The 26,664-nt window shown below is 42.8% G+C and overlaps 1 long non-coding RNA gene across 1 annotated transcript in view; it reads left to right on the forward strand.

The window, feature by feature from the left end:
- The first annotated feature begins 4,413 nt into the window (after positions 1-4,413).
- The window catches only part of LOC311437903, a 43,864-nt gene continuing 21,613 nt past the window's right edge, over positions 4,414-26,664 (forward strand). The window contains exons 1-2 of the long non-coding RNA XR_014693798.1: positions 4,414-4,451; positions 12,071-12,149. This is a non-coding gene — a long non-coding RNA (uncharacterized lncRNA). The remainder of the gene's footprint in view (positions 4,452-12,070; positions 12,150-26,664) is intronic.

A 26,664-nucleotide genomic window follows, 5' to 3' on the forward strand; every position in this document is an offset into this window, starting at 1 on the left:
AAATATATGAATTTGATGAATTCACACATTCTCTTTTTCAATGAAAACCTGAGGTTTCACTGAACAATACAATTATTTCTGCAAACAATGGAAACCCTGAAGTCTTATAACCAAAACCACCAAAGCAATTATACAGCACATTTACTCTGGAGTAACAGCTCTCTGCTTGGCTGGTGCCTCCTGTAGCCAGGTGATGAGGACCTCTGGCAGGAAGGAAGTTATTCTGGGGGATATCTGTACTGGATGGGTGTCCCATAGCTGGGTGTCAGACACTTCATGCTCCTAGGGGCAACCACGGAGCAACAAATTCTGTTCCGCCTTCCCGTTCAGCCTGGCAAGTCAGGCTGCATAATCCAAGCACTGCCACCTGCTTTGAGACACAGAACAAGACAAACATTAAAAACAGAATCAAAACACAGAGAATGGCTGTAGATAGTTTAGACTGAACGTTTTGGGGTGTACCTTAAGTGTACACACTGTGTTTCATGCCCACTGCAAGTTCCAGCTTTGTACTCCAATAAATAGCTTCTTTATGCGGTTTGAGAGTTGAATTGCAAACTTTCTGGCACTTTAGTCAAGAGCATCAAGGTGAGAATGAACTCTTCTATAATCGACACTTAGTTTATTTACCTGTGTCTCCTATTTTTCCAAAAACTTATTTCACCAAGCTCTTAAGAGACTAACTAGAGTGTACTTGCACACAAACATCAGAGCTGTAGAGATTTTTCAGCCAGACAATTGTTTAAGGCTGTAACTTTATAAACTGTTCTTGGTAAAATAACTTGTTACTTAGATTCCTAAGATCTACCTCCAAGTAACTAAGTGTTCACTACAATGGCATTGTGTACACCCTGAAGGAACAGAAAAAAAGAATAAGGAACCCATAATGCTTGAATATATTCCTTTTGACTTACACCTAGTTTCATTGTCCTGTTTACGCTGTAAGAAGAAAATACGCAATACTTTCATCATAGATTACAATTTTCCTACTTAATAGAAGCAAAGAGCTGTTTTTAACAGACTTTCTCCTCTTATTTAACTCAAAAGATCATTTTAACTTATTCAAAAGTGAAAGTTTAAAATGTATAATGAGGCAGAAAACCAGTCTCAGTCAGGTATTGTTTGGAAATTTAGCAAGTACTGCTTTCCATATTTTTTTCTATATATTAAGGGCCAAAGAGAATAAAGTTAATTTGTTTGAGTAATTAGTCACTTGAGAAGCCATACTGATTCAGGATAATTTTCTTAGCTGACCTCACTGGGACTATTTGTCTGAACTGAGTCATAGGAGCTTCTTTTTATTCTGATGCTTACACTTTCATCTTTCTGATATTATTATTACTAATGCTATCATGGAATACTTTTTTTTTTTTTAATTATTTTTATTATTTGTAATATGGCCATGAATCAGAACTCTAAAGATCCACAGCTTAGATGTAAGGAAGGTTATATATAATGCTAGCTGAGAGATAGTATTTCTAAAATAGAGGATGAGATTGTGTTCTACCAACATCCTTCAAAGAATAATGTAATAGTACAGTCTTTGTTAAAGGTATCAGAGGACTGTGCCTTTAGAAGACTCAATGCCAGATTTTTGCTACTACTCACCAGCAATAGCTATGTAAACAGAGATAAGATGCTTCCTTATCAGACTGCCATTCTTGTGAGAATGAAAGATGATTTATTCAGTAGAGGACCTCTGGTTCAGTAAGACAAAAGTCACCTTTCTCTGGAACAAAGTGGAAGACTATGACATGCTGAAGTCTGACTGCATTCATAATTTTCCAGCCACTTGATAGTTTTTCAAAATAAATTCAGAATGATTCTTTTTATTAGGGGTAAAGTGTATTTGACGTCATTCTTCTTTCAACTCTCAAAAGAACAAATCACTGGGACAGAAAACAGATGAAGTTTCAGTAAGAACTGAAGTTTAGACCAGAACTGAAAATGCTTGTTCTCATTCATTAAGAACACCCCTGGTGTATTTGCTGAAGTAAAAGAATTCTTCAGGATGAAGCTTATGCAACAGACAGGATTCAAGTCATATCACAGAAACAGAGTATCATAGCATCATAGAACAGTTTGGCTTGGAAAGGAGCTTAAGGATCATCTAATTTCAACACACACACACACACCCTGCCATAGGTAGTAACACCTCCCACTAGACCACGTTGCCCAAAGCCCCATCCAACTTGGCCTTGAACACTTTCAGGGCTGGGGTAGCCACAATTTCTCCAGGCAACCTGTGCTAGTGTCTCACCACCCTCAGAGTGAAGCATTTCTTCTTTGTATCTAATTTAAATCTACCCTAACTCAGTTTAAAACCATTACCCCTTGTCCTGTCACTGCAATCCCTGAATGAGTCCCTCCGCATCTGTCCTGTAGGTCCCCTTTAAGTACTGGAAGTTCACTATAAGGTCTCCCGAGAGTCTTCTCTTCTCTAGGCTAAGCAACTCAAATTTTCTCAACCTTTCTTCATAGGAGAAGTGCTCCAGCCCTTTGATCATCTTTGTGGCCCTACTCTGAACGCACTCTAACTGGTGCCTTTCTTATGCTGCATTCCCCAAAGCTGAACACAAGGCTCCCGGCAGGGTCTCACAAGAGTAGAGAGGAGGGGGACAATCACCTCCCTCAGCATGCTGTCCACACTGAGCTTTTCATGCACCCGTACCCCCAAGTCCTTCCCTGCGGAGCTGCTCTCTATTCACTTATTGTCCAGCCTCTATTCATGTTTGGGATTGCCCTGACCCAGAAGCAGGACCTTATACTTGGCCTTGTTGAACTGTGTTGTTCACGCAGGCCCATCTCTCAAACCTGTCAAGGTGCCTCTGGATGCCATCCCTTTCCATCAGCCTGTCAACTGTGCCACTCAGCTTGGCCTCATCTGCAAACTCGCTGAGCATGCACTCAATCCCACTGTCTATGTCACTGACAAAGATGTTAAATAGTACTGGTCCCACTACCGACCCCTGAGGGACACTATCATTGATTTGCACTTGGACATCAAGACATTGACTGCAACTCTTTGACCACAACCATCCAGCCAATTCCTTATCCACTGAGTTGTCCATCTATCAAACCTAAGACGTTCCAGTTTGGAGACCAGGATGTTATGTGGGACAGGGTCAAACGTTTTGCACAATTCCAGACAGATGACATTAGTTGCTTTTCCCTTATCCATGAATGCTGTAACCTCCTTGTAGAAGGCCAACAAATTTTTCAAGCACATTTGTCCTTAGTGAAGCCATGTTGGTTGGTTGTCACCAGTCACCTCTCTGTTCTCTGTGTATCTTAGCATAGCCATGATCCAGAATATATTCAACATAAACTCTGTTTTGTGTTTTCTTTTTATTTTTTTGCCTGTTTGTTTCCTTTTGAAAATTGTTTTAGTGTTATTGTTAGGAAATCCTTATCCCCTTTCAAATTCTGAGTCTTTCCAGTTTCCTCTGCGTTAAATTTGCCAGAGAGGTTGTGGATGCCCCATCCCTGGAGGTGTTCAGGAACAGGTTAGATGAGGCCCTGGGCAAGCTGATCTAGTGGGTGGCATCCCTGTCTATGCAGCGGAGATGGAAACTAGGTATCTTTAGGGTCCCTTCCAATCCAAGCCATTCTATGATTCTGTTAAATTTGCTAGAGTGGAACTGCAGACTCCCCTAAACTCAAGCGTGCTCAAGAAATTGGTTCATTTTATGTCTCTCACTAGAAGGAGTCCTTTAATTCAGCACTTGGTTGCTGCTGTTTCTGGTCTATTAAATTTCCTGCCACTAAACTTTCTGAATTTTCATTGTGTCTGCAGGCACTGCAGGATTTAGCAGAGCTTTTGTATGTGGCACTCAGGAAGGCTTTTGCCATTTAGGCGGCCCTATGTCTTGCACTTGGGTTTTGCCCATGAGCAGCAGTAGTATCGGTCCATTGAGCCGGTGTATTTGTAGAACTATAAATCTGTCACTGCTCTGTTTTCAAGTCTTGTTTAAGGCTACACTTTATTTCCACGCAAAAAGCCAGCAGTTACGGTAACAGTGTACGCAATAAATAAACACACAATCTAGAAATCTGATTGTGACACAAGCACAGATAAAAAGCTGCAAGCATCCCTTTATCTGAGAGCCTGAAACATCGTGCTACAGAAATATGCAGACAAGCAACAGGATTCTGAAGTTCCAAGTGAGCTCCACGGGACGTGAGCAGCTACATTTTCTTTTCCCAGCATGGACCGCAGAAAAAGCGTGTCTCCAAGAGAGCCGGCCGCCGCACGCCCGTCTGTCGGGCACAGGGCGGGGGCAGCTGCCCACCCAGCGGCGGGCGCCCGCGAGGGGCGCGGCCCGAGCCCCGCCGCCGAGCAGCATGGGGCTGCGAGCTCCGCGCCGCGGCGCCCCCCGAGCCGCCGTGCCCGCTGGCCGGCCTGGCGCTGCCGCGGGGCGCGAGCAGCACGCTGCGGAGGCGGAAGTGAGGTAAGTGCGGCCACGAGCCGTGCGTGCGCAGTGGCCAGAGTGCAGGAATTAGCAGGCGCGGGTGGTTCCTCGCGTGGCGGAGGGACTGGTTTAGGGGCTCTGAACTTAAAGCCTAAGCTGTGGCAGCTTATCGCCTTGAACTAGGGCAGGATGTGTATTTATGGTCTGAGATATTGCATAAAAAAGCAACATGCTTAACGAGTACCTTCTGTAAGTGGTTTTCTATCAGACGCAGGCGTAGTGCAGCAAATGCAGTTACTGACTGTGCCCTGTCACACAAGCATAGGTCAGATTTTTCATCCTTGCTAAGCAAGTTCTCTTGGTTTGTTTCTTTGTTGAGCTAGGGAGAAAAACCTAAGCTTTCTATGGGCTATTCTTTAATTGTTTATTATCTAAATTAGATAATATTTTTTATTATTTTTTATCACAAATTAGGGACTGACTGAATCCCTAATTCCCCAGTTCCAGTGTGCCACTTGGGGGGAGGAGGTGAAAGAGCATGGATGGAGGGTGGAGAGGTTTTTAGTTTGCTTTTAGTTCTCACTGCTCTAATCTGTTAGTAATAGGCAATAAATTACATTAATCTCCCTTATGCTGGGTCTGTTATGCCCATGACAGTAACTGGTGAGAGTTTTGCACTTATCTCAACCCATGAGCCCTCAACCCATGAGCTTTGTTTCATCATTTTTTCCCCCTGTCCTTAGGAGGAGGACAAAAGAGTGCCCTTGTGGAGCTTAGCTGCCCATGGGTGTTAAGCCACAACAAAATATAATAAAGGAGATGGACAGATATCCCTGAATGCTTGGCCAAATTCTAGGGAGTGAGATGATTAACTGATTTCAGAATCCAAGCTGTGGTCTGAGCATATAAGACAAATCTTGATCATTTCTTCTCTGGTGAGAACTACTGTGACTTCATCATTAGTGTGACCTCTGCAATGGAGACTATGATCCAAGAGGGAACAAAGAGGTACCAGAGGCAAAAAAAACACACTATAAAATAAGGGCTGCTGTGCTGGTGCTGTGGCCAATGACAACAAACAGACCTACATAGAACTGAAGACAGGCAAAGAGATGGCTTTAGAGAATTTAGCAGGTTTTGTCAGGAAATTTTCCCTTTTTTGTTTTGGCTTTTTTTTTTTTTGGGGGAGGGAGAGGGGGTGTGGAAGGGGGATCATCCTGTTTCGCTGTCTCATTCATTGCTTCAAAGTTATTTTTTTCTCCTAAAATCTCTGACCTTCTGAAATACATTTTTTAATGCAGTTTCAGTTTCTGTGTAGACTGTAGTTAAATTAGTTAAATAGAACCATCAGTTTTTATACAGTACAAATAAAATTCCAAGTGAGGCTAGTAAGGCTAGACCTTCGGGGGAAAATATTTGTCCAGTCACTGATTTTTTGTGGTCCAATTTAAACACATAAACAAGATAACAGTTTATTACCTAGCACTTAATGTGCCATGGAGGGACTTCATTGTGAACAGAATTAAAAAATACCTAATCTGACACCCTCCAAAATATAGTTTGTTCATTCAAGTTCATTCAAGATTGCTTCAGATGTCAAGGCCTTGTGGCAGACATTTGCAAGGCTCTGCACAGCAGCAGTGTGAGGAGCAGTGAAGGGTAGAGTATGGAGTAAGGAAATTGCTTTCAGCAGTGCTGGTGACTGTGAATCTATATTCCTTGCAATGATTTGGAGCCTGCAAGATGTATTTACTACCGAAATGTAGGCAGGGCAGCAGTATTTGTTTGGAGCTGCGCTGAAATGGCATGTGGCATCCTGGATATGGACTTTGTCACATACCTCTTGCTTTGAGCCGCCATGGGCTATCAGAGGATGTGCCTGCAACTGCCAAGCTGTGCCTGCAGCACAGCGCTGCATATATACACTGGGACAGTGCATACAATGTATGCTCATTGTATGACTGCTAAAGCAAGGGTCAAAACTGGAAGGCAACATCAGCAATTCATTCTTCAGCCCTGCTGTGCAATTATCCAGGGGATAGTGGAGGCACCTGCAGACTTAACTTGGGCTGCCAAGCCAGCCCAGAGCACTTTGCTGGGTTTCCCCGTGGGCACAGAGCATCCCATCAGTTGGCCCCAAGAGCTGCCATGCTTCCAGGATAGCAGGTGGCTGCCTTTGCTCTTCTTTCTCAGACAGCCACAGGCAGAGCAAGGCTCCTGCAGGCTTTTGCTCTCAGGCATGGAACTTACTCTGCACTTGGGCATCCCCCTCTGAAGAAACTGTCCTTCAGAATATAAAGCTGACATGGGCCTGTCCCACAGCACAACTTTACATCTCAGCCCCTCAAGCTTCATTTAGTTCTGTACACATTCACTAGCTGAGGGTAAATACCATCACAGAGACAGAGCAAATTTGGTGTCTTTTTTTCCAAGCACAACAATACAGATTTTGTGTAAGGTATTTCTAAGTATAGTAATATTACATCTGAGTAAAGACGGGCATCTGTGAGCACTTCCCCACAAAATGCACATGCAAAAATCTTACTTGTTTTAAAATATTGCTTCAGTACAGTTATGGCACACAATGGGGATATAAAAAAGAGATAAAAAAGACTGTCTGGAAAATGTGGAGGAACGTTGTAAGTGTTTCTCCTAAAACACAATACTGATTATCATGATCTTCCACCTGGCAATAAAAGATGTGCAAGTAAATAAAAGGCAGCAAAAGTCTTCTCTTGCATAAAACAGTCATTTGCCTTTATAGAGAGATTTTTGTTGTTGTTGTTAAGATTTTTAATCACTGTTTGCAAATGTTGAACCATTCAAGTAACATCAGGTCAGAATCTATCTTGTATATTATTACTCATCTCAGGAGCTGCAGTTTCTTGTGCCTTGCAGTGCCCTGCCACTTGTGTTTGCCTTTACACTGCTGAGCACATTACATTACAGATAGGTGGCAAATGTTCCGAGTTCCTCCCAGGTCCATCTTAGCTGAACATTTCTCACCCTTTCTACTTTAGGTAGTACCTTTAAGGATATTAAAAAAGTATTCAAATATTCAAGGCTCTGTATATTGTGTTATCCTGTGTACATAGCTTAGTGACTATTCATTGCAGGCTTCATGTTACACAGTTGGGCTGTCACTTGAGAAGTGCGTTCATCCCTTAATGAGGTTCAGACTCAATTATCTGATGAAAATATAAAGGAGCAGAAACAGCAAGGGCATTTTCATTCACTTAACGATGATAGTGCTAATGAAGCTTTAAAATCAATGACAAGATTAATTCCCTAAACTTTTTAAGTCAGCACAGAGGAAAATGCAGTAGTCAGAAAACAGAGAGAAAGTATTTTTTCCAGGAAAATAAATAAATAAATAAATAAATGAACAGCAACAACAACAAAACCAGGAAAAGTGCCTTTCTCCCCCTGAATACAGCAATACTGTCAAAACTGTATGTCAGAATGTGTCCCATTTCAAATTCTAAGCAAAGTTCATGAGGGAACTTCATGAGGGCTTTAAAATGCTTTTAATTGTCCTCTCCTGTTACTGCTATGATGGAATTATTCTATGGGACTCCAGTCATTTTTTTCCCTCCTTTCAAAACAAGAAGACATCTTCATGATAATCCACAAAAATCTTCTTCTTGGGGCAGTGTTTCCATATTTAATGTTTCAGAACACATTTAAACTCTGATACCTTAATATATATATATATATATAAATGAAGGATCACAGAAAAATGAAGTAAAAATACATGATATACAAACAGCAAAGTGTTGTGTATTTCAGATCCTGTGATCCTGCTGTTCTCTCAGGTTCTTTTACATAGCTCAGAAATAACTGGTACTGGAAATAACTGGTACTGGAGATCACTCTGAAGAATTGTCTATCAGATATTTTGTCACTGTAAATAGGCTGTGATGTGCTTGACCCACCAAACAGAATCACAGAATCATCTAGGTTGGAAGAGACCTCCAAGATCATCTAGTCCAACCTCTGACCTAACACTAACAAGTCCTGCACTAAACCGTATCACTAAGCTCTACATCTAAATGTCTTTTAAAGACCTCCAGGGATGGTGACTGCCCAGCCACTTCCCTGGGCAGCCTATTCCAATGCCTAACAATGCTTTCAGTAAAGAAGTTCTGCTTGGGGTTGTTGCACCCCAGGTGTAGGACCCGGCACTTGGCCTTGTGGAACCTCATACAGTTGGCCTCAGTCCATCGGTCTGGCCTATCCAGATCCTCCTGCAGAGCCTTCCTACCCTCGAGCAGATGGACACATGCACATAACTTGGTGTCGTCTGCAAATATACTGAGGGTGCACTCGATCCCCTCATCCAGATCATCGATAAAGATATTAAAGAGAACTGGCCCCAGTACCAAGCCCTGGGGGACGCCACTAGTGTCCGGCCTCCAGCTGGATTTGACTCCATTCACCACAACTCTTTGGGCCCGGCTACCCAGCCAGTTTCTAACCCAATGAAGTGTACACCAGTTCAAGCCAAGAGCAGACAGTTTCTTGAGGAGAATGGTGTGGGAAACAGTGTCAAAAGCCTTCCTGAAGTCAAGGTAGACCGCATCCACAGCCTTTCCCTTGTCCACCAAGCATGTTGCTTTGTCATAGAAGGAGATCAGGTTCATCAAGCAGGACCTGCCTTTCATAAACCCATGCTGACTGGGCCTGATCGCCTGGTTGCCATGTAAGTGCCATGTGATGACACTCAAGATAATCTGCTCCATGAGCTTCTCTGGCACTGAGGTCAAACTAACAGGCCTATAGTTTCCCAGGTCGACCTTCTGGCCCTTCTTGTAGATGGGCATCACATTTACTAGCTGACAATCTACTGGGACCTCCCCTGATAGCCAGGACTGCTGATAAATGATGGAAAGCCAGTTCTTCTGCCAGTTCTCTCAGCACCTTTGGGTGGATCCCATCCGGCCCCATCAACTTGCGTACATCTAAGTGCTGTAGCAGGTTGCCAGCCATTTCCTCATGGATTGTGAGGGCCACATCCTGCTCCCCATCCCCTTCCACCAGCTCAGGGTACTGGCTATCTAGAGAGCAACTGCTTTTGCCACTAAAGACTGAGGCAAAGAAGGCATTAAGCACCTCAGCCTTTTCCTCATCTCTCGTTACTAAGTTTCCCCCCACATCCAGTAAAGGGTGGAGATTCTCCTTAGTTCTCCTTTTAGTGTTAATGTATTTATAAAAACATTTTCTGTTGTCTTTAACAGCAGTAGCCAAATTGAGCTCCAGTTGAACTTTGGCCTTTCTAATTTTGTCACTATACATCCTTACAACATCCTTATAATCCTTCTGAGTGGCCTGCCCTCTTTTCCAAAGATCATAAACCCTCTTTTTTTTTCCTAAGCTCTAGCCACAACTCTCTGTTCAGCCAGGTTGGTCTTCTTCCATGCCGGCTCATCTTTGGGCACGTGGGGACAGACCACTCCAGAGCCATTAAGATTTCCTTCTTGAGGAGTGCCTAGGCTTCCTGGACTCCTCTGCCCTTCAGAACTGCCTCCCAAGGGACTCTGCCACCTAATGCCCTGAGCAGCTCAAAGTCTGCCCTCCAGAAGTCAAAGACAGCAGTTTTACTGGTCCCTCTCCTGACTTCACCAAGAATAGAGAACTCTACCATTTCGTGGTCACTTCTGTCCAAGACAGCTCTCGACCACTACGTCTCCCACCAGTCCTTCTCTGTTTGTGAACAGAAGGTCCAGTGGGGCACCTCCCCTGGAAGGCTCACTAACCAGCTGCATTAGGAAACTATCTTTCACATTCTCCAGAAACCTCCTAGACTGCTTCCTCTGAGCTGTATTGCATTTCCAGGATATGTCTGGGAAGTCCCCCACAAGGACAAGAGCTGACGATTTTGCAACTTTTGCCAACTGCCTGTAGAGCTCCTCATCTGTCTCCTCATCCTGATTCGGCAGTCTGTAACAGACCCCCACCATGATGCTTGCCTTGTTGGCCTTCCCACCAATCCTAACCCATAGGGACTCAACCTTATCATTCCATCAGTACAGGCTGGGGGATGACCTGCTGGACAAGAGCCCTGAGGAGAAGGACCTGGGGGTCCTGGTGGGTAACAGGTTGATCATGAGCCAGCAGTGTGCCCTCGTGGCCAAGAGGGCCAATGGGATCCTGGCGTGCATGAAAAGGAGTGTGGCCAGCAGGTCAAGGGAGGTGATCCTCCCCTTCTACTCTGCCCTGGTCAGGCCTCACCTGGAGTACTGTGTCCAGTTCTGGGCTCCCAGAAGCATTCAGATGCTCCTTCCCACAGAGTAATTTCAGCATCTCCTTTCTCAGAAAGAATTGTACATTGCAAAACATCCTTTCCTCTTTTTTTTTTTTTTTCAATAGTTCACATTAAATGTTACAAAGCGTATGAATTATATAATAGTTCTGATGCTGCAGATACAGGTTTGCCCAGAGAAGCTCTGGATGCCCCATCCCTGGAAGTGTTCAAGGCCAGGCTGGATGGGGCTTTGAGCAACCTGGTCTAGTGAGAGGTGTCCCTACTAATGGCAGGGGGGTTAGGACTAGATAGTCTAAGGTTCCTTCCAACCCAAGCTATATGATGATTATATCATGGCAAGACAGGCATTTTTCATCTATCAGAATTCCAGTGGAAAGTGCCCATTTTGTCAAAACAAAGTGTTTTTTTTGTTGTTGTTGGTTTTTCCCCATTAAAAAAAAAAAAAGTAGTTTTATTTAAAATAGCTCTTTTTGCTTTTATCCTCTAAAAACATGAAGGTCACAAAGACTGCACCAATATGTATCAATATCCAGGCTTCATCTCCTGGTGGATTTTGGTGACATTACAGATAAACAGCATTTCTGTGAGGACTGAAATGCTGGAAAAGGTATCCCACAAAATTAATAAATAAATAAACTCACATCATTGTGAGTTCATCAGTCAGGGTCATAGTTTATATTAAGTGCTCATATCTCAGTTTTGTTGGCTATGGATCACTATGCAGCCCTGCAACTGCTTACTGCCCGTATCACAAAAACGAGCTCCTTTCAGCAGGAGAAACATTCTTCTACTTGCATAGAAGCCATTTTTATACTTGTGTATTTTTTCTACTGAGGATTTAACTGCATACGGTGTCCACCTTCCCTCCTCACAGCAGTTCATTACAACATGTTTGCAATTAAGAAAAACAGAGAGCTAGCTCATCCACTGGGTTTGACAGAGTGCATTTGTGCAGCACTGTCTTGCCATGATCTATCTCACTTTACTAACCTAGTCTGTTCCTCCAAGGTATATTTCTGGCTCATCAAAGCTCATCCTGAAAATTTCAGCTCACTAGTTAAATGTAAACACATGGCAAAATAACAGCACTGGTCAAAGGCATTTTAATATACTAGAAAATTTCAAAGATAATTTATGTGTAATTTAAAATAAAATAAAATAAAATAAAATAAAATAAAATAAAATAAAATAAAATAAATAAAAAGGAGCCTTAATATAATGCTAATTGAACTTTAAACTCCAGATATAGGTTACATATATATTTATATTCATCTGCAGATTATGGCTTATATGAGGCAATGTACAAATTTATAGAAAGTATAAAGAATCTAGAAATGGTGAGTATGATGGGTATGAATTACAAGGTTTGAGAATTAAACTGTTCCTTCCACAGAGTCTTCACCTGTCCATCTGTTGTTCTAAAGTTCCCCGGCATTTTGTGCAACTTGCAACACAGAGAAGAAGCTCAGAAGGTAAGTCCACTGACTGAGAACTGCAGCATTTAAGACCATAACCTGACTGTTACCTGCCCTTGTCCACAGTTGTCCCCCACCTCTTGTACCTGTGTTTGCCCTCTACAGTGCTATACTGACCCTTCAAATTTGGCAAAGTTCACATATAAAAAAAAGTTAACTATTGAAATGCCATTTGCTATTGCTCCCATCTCCTGTAGAGTTCATTCAATTACTGATTGCCTTAGGCTGTTCTAATGGATTTTCTGTCTGTTAGAAATACATATATATCCCTGAGAAATGCAGTAACATTTTTCATGTTTTATAACTTCCCAAATTCCTAACAGATTGTTTAAATTTTATTTTGAATGTGGTAATATGTAAGTCAATGTAGTCTCTGTTAATTCTTCTTTGGAAATTAATACTTTTGTCAGTGCAGTAGTTTTGTTACAGTATATACCTGTGCATCAGCATTTAGCTGCTCAAAGTTTAGTTTGTTTAGATTATTTTACCCTAAGGAGGCCGAGAGAGTTTGGGGTTTATTTAGCATTTCACTAAATCTCTGATACCTGGAGAGTATGGAGTTACTTTCAGAAAGTTAATTCAAATGCAGGTGGATTAACTTTGTAAGGGTACGCTACTGGGAATTCAATATTTTTTAAGATACAATTTTCAATCAAAGATTGTTCTACAAGGAAGAGCTTAATTGCTTATATTAATTAAGAAAATAATTATTATTTGCCTTTACTTAGAGTCAAAACTTAGGTTCTCTTTGCAATTATGCTAGCAATAGGTCTGCTGCTGACAGTACTGCTCTGTCTCATTAATACTATCTAGTTTAGTTTATTACACATTTTTTCAGTGTTTACTTTGCTACAACAACAATGCAATTGACCACTATTTCAGTCCTAACAAAAATGTGTACTTTTCTTTGTTCATTTTTTTTTCCCCAAGCTATTCATAAATGTCACCTTCCAAGGAGAAACCTCTTAATTTCTTGGTCTTTGCTATGCTAGTGTAAAGAAAAAATATCACTACAGCTAGTAGCTATGGAACAGTACAAGATGACAAGTTTACTATTTGATGGATTTTTGTCTTCCCAAAATTACCTGTGGTCTTTAAATATTTTGAAGAATCATGGGTCATCCATTCTTCAGTGTAAAATCATAGAATCATAGAATCATAGAATATCCTGAGTTGGAAGGGACCCCTAAGGATCATCAAGTCCAACTCTTGACACCGCACAGGTCTACCCAAAAGTTCAGACCATGTGACTAAGTGCACAGTCCAATCTCTTCTTAAATTCAGACAGGCTCGGTGCAGTGACCACTTCCCTGGGGAGCCTGTTCCAGTGTGCAACCACCCTCTCTGTGAAGAACCCCCTCCTGTTGTCAAGCCTAAATTTCCCCTGCCTCAGCTTAACCCCGTTCCCGCGGGTCCTGTCACTGGTGTTAATGGAGAAAAGGTCTCCTGCCTCTCGACTCCCCCTTACGAGGAAGTTGTAGACTGTGATGAGGTCTCCCCTCAGCCTCCTCTTCTCCAGGCTGAACAGGCCCAGTGACCTCAGCCGTTCTTCGTACGTCTTCCCCTCCAGGCCTTTCACCATCTTCGTAGCCCTCCTCTGGACACTTTCCAACAGTTTCATGTCCTTTTTATACTGTGGTGCCCAGAACTGCACACAGTACTCGAGGTGAGGCCGCACCAGCGCAGAGTAGAGCGGGACAATCACCTCCCTTGACCTACTAGCGATGCCGTGCTTGATGAATAAAAACATAGATAAAAATAATGCGCATTCAACTATACCTCTATGACACTTGTTCAAAAAGAACTTCCAGTTTTGCTTTTGCCTTTGTGTAGGTCAACCCTTCAGCAGTTATCTTACAGTTGCTCCAAAATTGGTTTTCTGCAATGCTTACAGAGAACAAGACAAAGTTTGTTCAACTGTTCTGCTGAAACAGCTGTCTATCCTGCCAGTTGGTTGCCTTGCTGGTTCCTTGTTCTCTTCTACTGATTTCTGTGTTTCTATCACTTGTTTTATACCAGAGAATGTACCCCACAAACCTAAAAATGCCTTATGTTGTTTTATTTTAGTTCATTTAGTTTTACTTTTGTCAAAGAAAATATAAAAATGAGTTAATTGTGCCTTTGTTGTTGTTGTTGTTTTAGCATGCATTTTCTCTATATTTTTAAAGTAAGTTTTTCCTGGAATTTAGTAGATACTTTAGGATCTGAGGCTAGAGACAAGAAAGGTATCTGCTCCATGTGTTTTCAAAGTTTGGTTACAACAACCTGGTTTCTACAGCATGCCCAGAAATGTATTGCAGAATGAGCCACTCTTGGAGAATATTCAGGAAAAGAATCTGGACTTTGCAATGAGTGGCTGTAGGGGAACAGGTTTCTTCCTTGTGCTTGTATTAATTATTAATAACTGCTGACAAATGCAAAACCAAGAAAGACAATACATATATATATATATATATATATTTTCTTCCAAAGGCACAAAAACATTTTAAGCATTTTCTAAAATAAACAAACAAATCAGTCTTCTCAGATGCAGCATCTGAAAGGAGCTCTCTGCCCACACATAATTTTAGACATCCTTCAGATAACTTGTAGGTCTAAATGTAAGATTCAATACCTAGGGACACAATAATACTTGTGATGCCCTGAGGGATTCTGCTCATGTACTGATACAAGCTGCAAGGAAAACAAATGCTTTTAAAAACAGCTTCAGTAAGCACAAAGTTATTCCTATTGCAGTAAACACATATTCTTGTTTAAAGTATATGTTAAAAGGTTGTCTTACCATTAAGTAGCAATATATTGTTTTTGAAAGTTGCTTCCTAAGCTAGAGGCAACACCAATGGGACAACTAACTTTTTGGAATGGAAATTCCCAGGGTGGTGTTTTCCAGAGTCAATGAAATCTGCTCTTGGAAGAAAAAACATTTTACAGTGGAAAAAAAAAAGCTATAGAGCAGTTCTTGAATTTCCTGTGGTCGAATGGCTTTTCACTGTATTAGGTACTGTCCAAAAAGGATAAGGCATTTTTAGGTTTGTGGGGTACATTCCCTGGTATAAAACAAGTGATAGAAACACAGAAATCAGTAGAAGAGAACAAGGAACCAGCAAGGCAACCAACTGGCAGGATAGACAGCTGTTTCAGCAGAACAGTTGAACAAACTTTGTCTTGTTCTCTGCTCAAAGCCCTGGTCTAACCCAACTTTGAACACTTCCAGTGATCAGGCATCCACAACTTACCTGGGCAACAAGTTCTAATGTCACACCACCCTCATGAAAAATCATCACAGAATCACACAGAATCACAGAATTGTAGGGGTTGGAAGGGACCTCAAGAGATCATTGGGTCCAACCCCCCTGCCAAAGCAGGTTCCCTAGAGCATCTTGCCCAGGTAGGTGTCCAGGCAGGCCTTGAATATCTCCAGAGAAGGAAACTCCACAACCTCCCTGGGCAGCCTGTCCCAGTGCTCCGTCACCCTCACCATGAAGAAGTTCTTTCGCATGTTGGTGTGGAACTTCCTGTGCTCCATTTTTTGGCCATTGCCCCTTGTCCTGTCCCCACAAATCACTGCAAAGAGGTATTTGTAAACATTGATAAGATTCCCTCTCAGTCTCCTTTTATGAAGGCTGAACAGACCCAGGTCTCTCAGTCTTTCTTCATAGGGAAGGTGCTCCAGGTCCCGTATCATCTTTGTGGTCCTCCGTAGGACTCTTTCCAGGAGATCCCTGTCTGTTTTGTACTGGGAAATAACAAGTTTGTAAAATTTATAACATATATTTATACAATATAAAACAACACTTCAGAAATAAATTGCAATACACCTTATTTTTGATATTTTCTATATTTTTGATATAACTGTGATAATGAGAAGGTTCTCATAATGTTCTACTTTTGGTGGCTAGGATGCAGAGGTGCTTCAGAAGAAGTTAAATTTTCAGTCCCATTTTTCTAAAGCCGATAGTGTTAGACCTTGCATCTCACTAGTGGCGATCCCCAGGGCTCAGTGCTGGGGCCGGTCCTCTTTAATATCTTCATCGATGATCTGGACGAGAGCATTGAGTGCACCCTCAGTAAGTTTGCAGATGACACCAAGCTATGCGCATGTGTCGATCTGCTTGAGGGTAGGAAGGCTCTGCAGGAGGATCTGGATAGGCTGCACTGATGGGCTGAGGTCAACTGCATGAAGTTCAACAAGGCCAAGTGCCGGGTCCTGCACCTGGGGTGCAATAACCCCAAGCAGAGCTACAGGATGGGAGATGAGTGGTTGGAGAGCTGCCAGGCAGAGAAGGAACTAGGAGTGATGGTTGATAGTCGGCTGAATATGAGCCAGCAGTGTGCTCAGGTGGCCAAGAAGGCCAACAGCATCCTGGCTTGCATAAGAAACAGTGTGGCCAGCAGGGCTAGGGAGGTGATCGTCCCCCTGTACTCGGCTCTGGTGAGGCCGCACCTCGAGTACTGTGTTCAGTTTTGGGCCCCTTGCTACAAGAAGGACATCAAGGTGCTTGAGCGGGTCCAGAGAAGGGGGACGAAGCTGGTGAGGGGCCTGGAGAACAAGTCCTACGAGGAGCAGCTGAGGGAGCTGGGCTTGTTCAGCCTGGAGAAAAGGAGGCTCAGGGGCAACCTTATCACTCTCTACAGATACCTTAAAGGAGGCTGTAGTGAGGTGGGGGTTGGTCTGTTCTCCCATGTGCCTGGTGACAGGATGAGGGGGAATGGGCTTAAGTTGCGCCAGGGGAGTTTTAGGTTGGATCTTAGGAAGAACTTCTTTACCGAAAGGGTTGTTAAGACATTGGAACAGGCTGCCCAGGGAAGTGGTGGAGTCACCATCCCCCGAAGTCTTTAAAAGACGTTTAGACGTAGAGCTTAGGGATATGGTTTAGTGGGGACTGTTAGTGTTAGGTCAGAGGTTGGACTCGATGATCTTGAGGTCTCTTCCAACCTAGAAATTCTGATTCTGATTCTGATTCTGATTAATTTCTTGGTTAGCATGTCAGATGTGTCCAAAAACATCTCATAGGTTGATCCCTTTGAGAAAAGAAAACAATGTCTCATTAAAGCACCAAGGTGTTTTTCAATCTTGCTCATTGCATCTTAATCTCCAAAACGAGAATGTGATTCCTTAATAGTGTACATAGGTGCCCTAAGGATGCAGAAAGCTTGTGGTCAGCTGTAACTGACACATATGTCGTGGTTCCGCTCGAGTGGGCAGCCGAGCTCCACCACAGCCGCTCTCTCACTCCCCCTCCTCAAAGAGGAATGGGGAGAAAATATGTGAAAAGGGCTCAAGGGTTGAGATAAGGACAAGAAAATCACGCAATAATTATTGTAACGGGCAAAACAGACTCAGCATAAGAAGATAGTAAGATTTATTGCTCATTACTAACAAGCTAGAGAAGTGAGAAACAAAGGAAAGAAACCAAAAGCACCTTCCCCCCCATCCACCCTCTTCCACCTCCTCCCCCCGAGCGGCGCAGGGGAACGGGGGAATTGGGGTTATGGTCAGCCTACAGCGCTTCTTCTCTGCCGCTCCTTCTCGGTCACTCTCGTCCCCTGTGCTGTGGGGTCCCACCCACGGGATGCAGTCCTTGATGAACTGATCCGGCGTGGGTTTCCCACAGGCAGCAGCTCTTCCAGAACTGCTCCAGATATGGGTCCATACCACGGGGTCCATCCCTCAGGAGAAAACTGCTCCAACCTGGCTCCCCTACGGGCAGCAGCTCCTGCCGGGTCACCTGCTCCTGCGTGGGCTCCTCTCCACAGGCTACAGGTCCGGCCCGGAATCTGCTCCAGCAGGGGTCTTCCACAGGCGGCAGCCTCCGTCGGTGCAGGGCCACCTGCTCCACCGTGGTCTCCTCCACGGGCTGCAGCGTGGAACCCTGCTCCACCGTGGTACTCCATGGGCTGCAGGGGGACAGCCTGCTTCACCATGGGCCTCACCACAGGCCGCAGGGGACTTCTGCTCCGGCGCCTGGAGCACCTCTCCCCCTCCTTCTTCACTGACCTTGGCACCTGCAAGGCCGTTCCTCACTGCTCTCACTCTCCCAGCTGCTGTGTGGCGCAGTGTTTTTTTCCCAGTCTTAAATATGCTCTCACAGAGGCGCAAAACAACATCGCTTATTGGCTTGGCTCAGGTCAGCAGTGGGGCCCTTCCCAAACATGGGGCAGCTTCTAGATCCTTCTCACAGAAACCACCCCCATGGCCCCCTGCTACCAAAACCTTGCCACGTTAACCCACTACAACATAGCAAATAATTTAACTAGTAACCAGATTAAGTCTCTCTTTCTAGGAAAAGATATAGGCTCTGTAAATAAGCCTAAACATTTTTTAAATATATATTTTTTAATTGTTAAATACGTTTTTATGGTAGGAACTGTAGGTAGGCATATCTCATTCTTCTGCCACACTTAGTTTCCAGGTTTGTGTTGTCCTTGACAAGGAAGTATTATATTATCCTGAATTATCTTTAAAGCTGTTTTGTTAATTCCTACCAATTGTAAAGTCCTGTTTGCAGTACATTTTAAGTACAGTTGCTTGCTAGTTTTCTCTTGTTTCTCCAATTAGCAGACTATGGAAATGAGAGCTTCCAGATGTTATTAAAAGCTTTCATTTCAGGTACAGTCGAGAAGTTTACTGTGAACAGCTCATCATTCTTACTGTGGCTACAAGAATTTAGACAGAGACAACCCATTTGCTACCTTGTGCAGTTCCTTTTGTCTCATTCAACAGCAGAGTTTTTTTAAATCATGTAACTTGTTTTCCTTATAGGCCAGCCTTTCTACGGTTTCTCTGGAGAACTGAGTGCAACCTCTCTCCTACACTATAGAAAGGAGTCATGGTATTTATGTAATATTTCAATTCAAAAGGTTCATAAGAAATTTCTGCCTAATATAGGGCTTGTAAAATCATTAGTAAAAATATTTTCTTTTTAAACACAAAATCAATGCAATTTTGACATTTACACCGGGCCTGAACTTGATTCTCAAAGTTTACAAAACATTACAACATATAACCCTAAAATGTTTTCACTTGTAAAAATCCCCATTTGTTAGTAATCTTGAAAATTCTTGAAAATAATATTGAAAATCTGTGGTATTTTGAAATAAATTCATCTCAGAATTAAATCAGCTCTGAATAATTTAAACACATTTTGGCCAATGAAATCTATTGGCAGAATAGAGCAGGAGCCCAGGTCCATTACATGGGAAAACCTAATCTAGATTCTATTTAACCAATTAGAAAAGGTATATTTACCATACGCAGTATATTAGTATTACCATCTTAGTTGTAGCTTTTGGTGTTTAGTGCATATAGATTTGACATGTGTCAATGCACATAATATACAGTCTGAAACTCCCATTAACTTGCCAGTAGTGTTTTGTTAGAATTGTCGTGGTTTAACCCGGCTGGCAGCTAAATACCACGCAGCCGTTCGCTCACCCTCCCCCCTCCCTCTCTGGGACGGGGGAGAGAAATGGAAAGTGAAGCCCGTGAGTTGAGATAAAGACAGTTTAATAAGACAGGAAAATAATAATAACAATAATAACAATAATGTTACAATGGTGATAATAGGAAAGTAATAATAATATGTACAAACAAGTGATGCACAATGCAATTGCTCACCACCCGCTGACCGATGCCCAGCCTAACCCCGAGCAGTCCAGCCCCCTCCCCCGGCTAGCCACCCCTATATATTGTTTAGCATGACGTCAGATGGGATGGAATACCCCTTTGGCTAGTTTGGGTCACCTGTCCTGGGTCTGTCCCCTCCCAGCTCTTACTGCACCCCCAGCCTGCCTGTTGGCAGGACAGAGCAAAAGGCTGAGATGTCCTTGGCTTGGTATAAGCACTGCTCTGCAACAATTAAAGCATCGGGGTGTTATCAGCACTCTTCTCATCCTAAGCCAAAACACAGCATTCCACCAGCTACTAGGAAGAAAATTAATTCTGTTCTAACTGAAACCAGGACAGAATGATTGTTGTGGAAATATGAAATACCTTCCTGAGGTCATCTTTGTTTTGAATTACTTAATTTTACACACATCAAGCATTTCTGCTCTCAATTCTGTTTAAAGATCTGATTAGTGTCTTCTGTTTCATATGTTTTGCCTTAAGAGAATCAAAATAAAAGTCTCAAAGATGATTTTTAATGAAGTGACATGAATTGACACAAAATTAAAGGTTAGTCAGAAGAACCTTTTTATTTTTAGGATCACCACAATTCTTACTAGACAGTTGCCCTAGAAAATATTCCCAGATATTTTCCCTTCCCATCCAGCAGGGAATGTTTGTAAGACTCATACTCTTGTACAGGGAGGAGAACAATTCTTGTTGTCGTATAGTATCAGGAGTTTATTAACTGAAAGGATTGTAAAAGAAAAAGAAGAAAAAAAATTTCTGGATGAGAGATGATGTTATGAAAGACTGTGATGACCTCCACTCAAAAGTTCTAATTGTTACCTTTCATAAAAATCAATTCTCTGCATATGTTACCAATCATCAAACTTACAGAATGTGCCAGTGAGCAGTTTACAAGTTATTTGGAGACTTCTTGACTTTCCTTTAGTGAAGATAAGAGACGACAAAGAATCATACAACACAAATAACTCTTGTTCTCTATCTTGAGAACTCTAGTACATGACTCCCATTTCCAAGGCAGTTTCCAGGCCCTATACTAAAACATAAACAGTATGACTAAGTCATCCACTCTGAATTTTGGGTTTCGGTATCTTTAATAAAGTGCCTAAAAAGTATACTCCTGCAAATAACTTTTCTTAATGATCTGCCTTTGCAGCAAAAATCTCTTGATCTTAGCCATATACTTGACACCACACCTGCATTAAACTCATTCCCTTTAATTGGGCAGTTTTGTCAGGTAGCATATCATTGATGTATTGCAGGACAAAGTATAACCCATGCTGGAATCTCAGATTTACTTATAAATGGAATCCAATGTTATTAACTCCAGTTTCTTTGTATTCACCACAAGCTCCTCTAGAGAATACAAAGTGTTTGCTAACTGTCCACTGGGTGTGTACATATTTGAAGCATATGGCAATTGTGATTGCACTTTTGGCATGTGCATCTTTTTAGAGTGACTGCCTGCTAAACCACCTTTTGTGTGTGACATATCTATGTGAAAGCACACCTTAGGTTAAGGGAGTTAAAGGCCACCTTCTGTTTGCTTGTCAACCTCAGTAGTACCTCATACTCTCAGTATTGCTTATCCCAACTGGTTGTCATGGGGAGAGGGGGAGGCAATTTCCTTGCTACTGGTCATGCACAGCTTTTTGTGGAATTTCAGGCCTACATTCCTAGGATTCCGTTTATATGTGTTGATATCTATGTATGTTGTGAATGCCCTTCAGATTCAGACAAGGCATAAAAACAACTGCATATTCCTGACAGCACTGCTCTAACAGCATAAATTCTGAAGTTTGAGTACCTCCAATAAGTTGTTCACAAGGAAGCAAAAGTACTGAAGATACACAGAAATAACAAAGAATTATTATACTGGCTAAGTTTACATTGCCTGACAACAGTTTCATCATAAGAAAAAGAATGAAAAATCTATGGTGAATAAATGATTAATTAGAGCACTATAGAGTATCATGCAAACTCCTTTTTTTTTTTTTTCTTTACATTCCCACAGGCCATAAATGAAGGACTATCCTTGAGACTAGAGTGTAACTAATCAGTAAAATCCTTTGTTAAATATTCATATTCAAAGTGTAGAAATCAAAATCTCTCACTATGAGCTATTAACACATTTACACGTGGCTGACATGGAAATCTACACTTGTTACTGTCATAGTCCAAACTCTGTAAGTATAGCCTAGCACAAAATCACATTTATCTGAGGAAGTTTATCCACTTTCCTGCTTTTTCAGGCTAGCAGAATAGTCAACAAACACATTTTAAATTGTAATTGTATTTTTTCGCAAGTGTTGTTTTGGAAACATTTTGCATTGCCTAGAGTTAGCATGTGCCAGCTCATGAAATATTAAGATCATGTTTGATGGTTCTTTCTGAGACTTGGAATAAGATACTGGTGAGAAAAAGGGTCATATTTTTTTCTTTAATTAATCTGAAGGAAAGAAAATAACACATCCCTTCATTTTATTATATCATATTCTAACAGTATGCATGTATATTTGACAGTATCTGGAGTCAGGGCCCAAGCTATTTCATGGCTGCCTATTCTGTAGTACCTATATGTCAGAGAAAGACACAGAATCACAGAATGTCTGAGGTTGGAAGGGACCTCTGAAGATCACCTAGTACAAACCCCCTGCTGGGAATATCCCTTTGCCCAGTTTGTGTCACCTGTCCTGGCTGTGTCCCCTCCTGGCTTCTGGTGCATCCCCAGTCTCCTTGCTGGCAGGGCAGCATGAGAAGCTGAAAAGTCCTTGGCTTTGTGTGAGCACTGCTCTGCAGCAAATAAAAACATCAGTGTGTTATCACCACTATTTTCATCAAAAGTCCAAAACACAGCACTGTATGAACCTCTACAAAGAAAATTAGCTCTACTCCTGCCAAAACCATGACAGGTGAATATGAGAATTTGACAAATGGAATGTACAGAAAGATAGCAGAAAACAAGGAAACAGTGAGGCAAGGAAAGGGGAAGTTTACTTTTTATCTATATTGTGCTGACAGGCATCTGGATCATACAATCTTAATGGCCCTTGCAAGTATCTGAGGGCAACTATTAGGTTACCTAATAATATTCTCATCACCAAACTAGTCAAGCCCAGCTCCCTCTGCCTCTCTTACATCATATGCTCAAGCCCCTACCACCTTACAGCTCCTTTATTACACTCTTCCCAGTTTCTTAAAAGCTTTCTTATACTGTGGGCAACAGAACTGGAAACAACACACTAGATGTGTGCAGTACTGAGTAGAAAGGAGCAGTTACTGCCCTAGACCTGCTGTTTCTACTCTTGCTAAAGCAGTCCAGGAAGTGTTTGCTTTTCAACTTTCTGTACGCGAAGAGTCACAGATCTATGTAAAAATGTGGTGCCACATAAAGACTAAAAGCAGACCATAAACAGCCATCTCATCAATGCAGACATCACTGTCCCAGCTCCAAAAGGCCAGAGGCTGCTGCAGGCAGGTGCAGGCAGCACTGGTGTGATGAGCCACAGTGTGGGGGGCCTGGTGAGCTCAGCACAGGGCCCGTGGAGTGTGAGCAGCAGTGGCAGTGCTGCACAGTGACAGTGTGATAAGGAGACTGGTGTTGCAAAGGTGCCTTTTGTCCTTCCCATCTATCTCCACCATTCTCAGTCCAGTCCCTCTCCCCCACGGGGTATTTTTGAGGAGAATTTGATGGGAAAATATTTTGGCAAATATTATGGAGGGAAAGTTCTATCTATTTTTTGTAAAATTGATTTTTTTTTCTTTTTTTTTTTTTTCTTTTTTACTCTTTACTGCGTAGACCAAAGCGAAAGTGTGAGTGTAATACCCACAGGCAAAGCTTTTAGTCAGCAAGGGCTGAAATGTGACCTAGGCCACTGCAGCAGAGAATACTTCATGATCTACTCAACACACCTTTGAAACAAATGACCCTGCAGCATAGTAAATCTGTGCATTTGTTTTACAAAACTAAATAGAAGCTATGAATCTCCTTCTCTGGAGCATGTTTTAACGAATCCATAAAATTCTGGGACACAGTCTGCTTCACAGCAATATTAAGGTAAAAGCCAAGTATCCCCTGTACGATGAAGCCAGAGTTTTGAACACGACTCTGACAGGCAGTCACAGTGCAGGACTGCCATCTGCAGGGCAGCCTGGACCAGGTTCCCCTGGAGGCTGGCAGGCCCCAGGCCCCATGTATAAACTATGTTTGAGAATGACTACGCCGTCATTGCCAGGAGAGAGAGATGTTCTGAAAAATGCATGCATCCTAACTGCACCTGCAGTGTACAATGGCATGTAGCTCTACGTACTCACAGAACTTGCAGCCAGCTTGACATAGGAATTACTATTACCCATTTCCTAAATACAGTTCTTCCCCCTTCGGTACCTTGCACAGTTTATGCACGTTTCTGGACACACAGAAGGGAGATGAATCAGCCCTGGACATTATCAGCAGGACAGTTAAGCTCTCCTTTTAGTTTTAGGGTTAAACTCCCTCCCTCCCCCCCCCTCCCCACCCCCTCCCTCCTTGACAAGTTCTATGCTGAAGTCACTTCAGTAGTAGAAAGCACACAGTTCTTTTCTTTGCAGATAGGCCAAGTGGGGATATACCTGTGCATCAAACCATGCACTGGTAACAAATGTCTGCTGTAGTCCAGGCACAAAACAGTTAGAGATGGTCTGGTCTCTGGGCACTGGGCAGGGTTTCATCAGTCTTTTTCTGTCCCCTCCACAGTCCCAGTTTTACTTTGTGCAAGTAGCATTCCGTTCTCCATCTGCAACACCAGAACAACTGTCCTATTTCACCTTTGCTCTTGCCATGTGTGGGCATTTAGATACCTAAGTATTCCCAGTCTGTACAGTCATCTATACAGTCCCTGCATCTGTACAGTCCATGCTGAAATGCTTGCGGTGTCCAGCTGCTCTGGAGCTGAAGAGGAATATAGCAGTGGTATTTGTGGCTAAGTAGCTGTTATAAGTTGCCCCCTTAATTAATTTTCAGAGAGCATTGCATTAATAATAGAAAGGAATTTATTGAGTAAGCAACAGCAAGCAAAACAGCGCTGGGCGGCCGGGGAGTCTCGGCTCCACCAACGGCGCGCACCTCACCCCCGCCAGGGTCCCTTTTTATATCTTGGTAATTCTGGGATTACGCAGCACATCCTGGTATATTCTGCGACTGCGCGCACTGTTGCTAGGGGGTCGTCTCTGTCCCTCTGGTGGTCGTGAAGATGAAGGCCGTAGTCTTCCTCCGCGTTGTGGTTCAACTTCTTTTTTTTATTTGGTCATGTTGGCCCAGCGTGAGACAGGAATGCAGGATGTTGATACACTAGTTTAGCAACTTATCAGGAGATGGTTACATGAACTTTGCAGCAGTGTCTTTGAACAAAAGAGGCAACTGAGATGCAGAAGGAGAGAAGGGGAGGGGGTTCTCTTTTTTGTTACATTAAGCAAAAGAATTTTCATAGTGTCTAGCAAAGCATTATACAGCTCCTTACTTCAGCAGGGAGTTTTCACAACTCCCGTTCCTCAAACAGAACTCCTTGTTTTTATAATACAAAAGACAATGAACAAACATTTATTGTGTATTACAGTAGCTATGAGAAATATGTCCTGACTAATACGTTGAGATGAGAAGTGTATAACCTTTTTCACAACTTTGCCCTGGTTACATAGGCAGTATGTTCCGGAGTGCTTTTCGGTTAATATTACATAAACTAAGGAGTGTCTGATCATTTATACAGGGTCAGGATAGTGACACATGGCTGTTACACATGAAAGCAACTTCCCATTACCTTCAAGTAGGAAGCAAGTTGGGAGAGAGCCACAGCAGACTGCACAGAGCAGGAGGAGAGTGAAGCTGAGGTGTTTTTCTGTCTCCCCAGTGCACAGGACACAAGCTCTGAGTGGTCTGGGGTCTCCATGTGGTGCTGATCTTGTCACATGTTCTGGTGGTCAGCACAAATGACAGAGATGAAGCAGTGTTTCATAGAATCATTCAGGTTGGAAAAGACCTATAAGATTATCTAGTCCAACCTTCAACCTAGTACTAAGAAGTCCACCACTAAACCATGCAACTAAGTTCTACATCTTAGAAGATTCTTGAAGACCTCCAGGGATGGTAACTCAAGCACTTCTCTGGGCAGCCTATTCCAATGCCACACAACCCTTTCAGTAAATAAATTTCTCCTAATATCCAACCAAAACCTCCCCTGGTGCAAGTCAAGGCTATTTCCCCTTGTCTTATCACTTGGTGCTTGGGAGAAGAGCCTGATCCCCACCTCGCTAAAATCCTCCTTTAGGTAATTGTACAGTAAGGTCTGCCCTAAGCCTTCTTTCCTCCAAGCTACACAGTCCCACCTCCCTCACCTGCTCCTCATAAGATTTGTTTTCTAGACCCTTCAGCAGCTTTGTTGCTCTTCTTTGGACACACTCCAGCACCTCGATGTCCTTCTTGTAGTGAGGGGTCAAAACTGAACACAGGATTTGAGGTGTGGCCTCACCAGAGCCAAGTACAGAGGGATGAGCACTTCCCTTGCGCTCTGGCCACACTATTTCTGATACAAGACGGGATGCTGTTGGCCTTCTTGGCCACCTGAGCACACTGCTGCCTCATATTCAGCTGGCTGTTGATCCATACCCCCAGGTCCCTTTCCAATGGGTAGCTTTCCAGCCACTCTGCTCCCATCCTGTAGTATAGCATGGGGTTGTTGTGCCCCAAGTGCAGGACCCAGCCTTGCTGAACATCATACAGTTGGCCTTGGCCCATCAGTCCAGCCTATCCAGATCCCTCTGCAGAGCCTTCCTACCCTCAGGCAGATCAACACTCACATCTAACTTGTTGTCATCTTCAAATTTACTGAGGGTGCACTCAATCCC

This window comes from Aythya ferina (genome assembly GCF_964211825.1).
Source record: "Aythya ferina genome assembly, chromosome: 5".
In the NCBI taxonomy this organism is placed as follows: domain Eukaryota; kingdom Metazoa; phylum Chordata; class Aves; order Anseriformes; family Anatidae; genus Aythya; species Aythya ferina.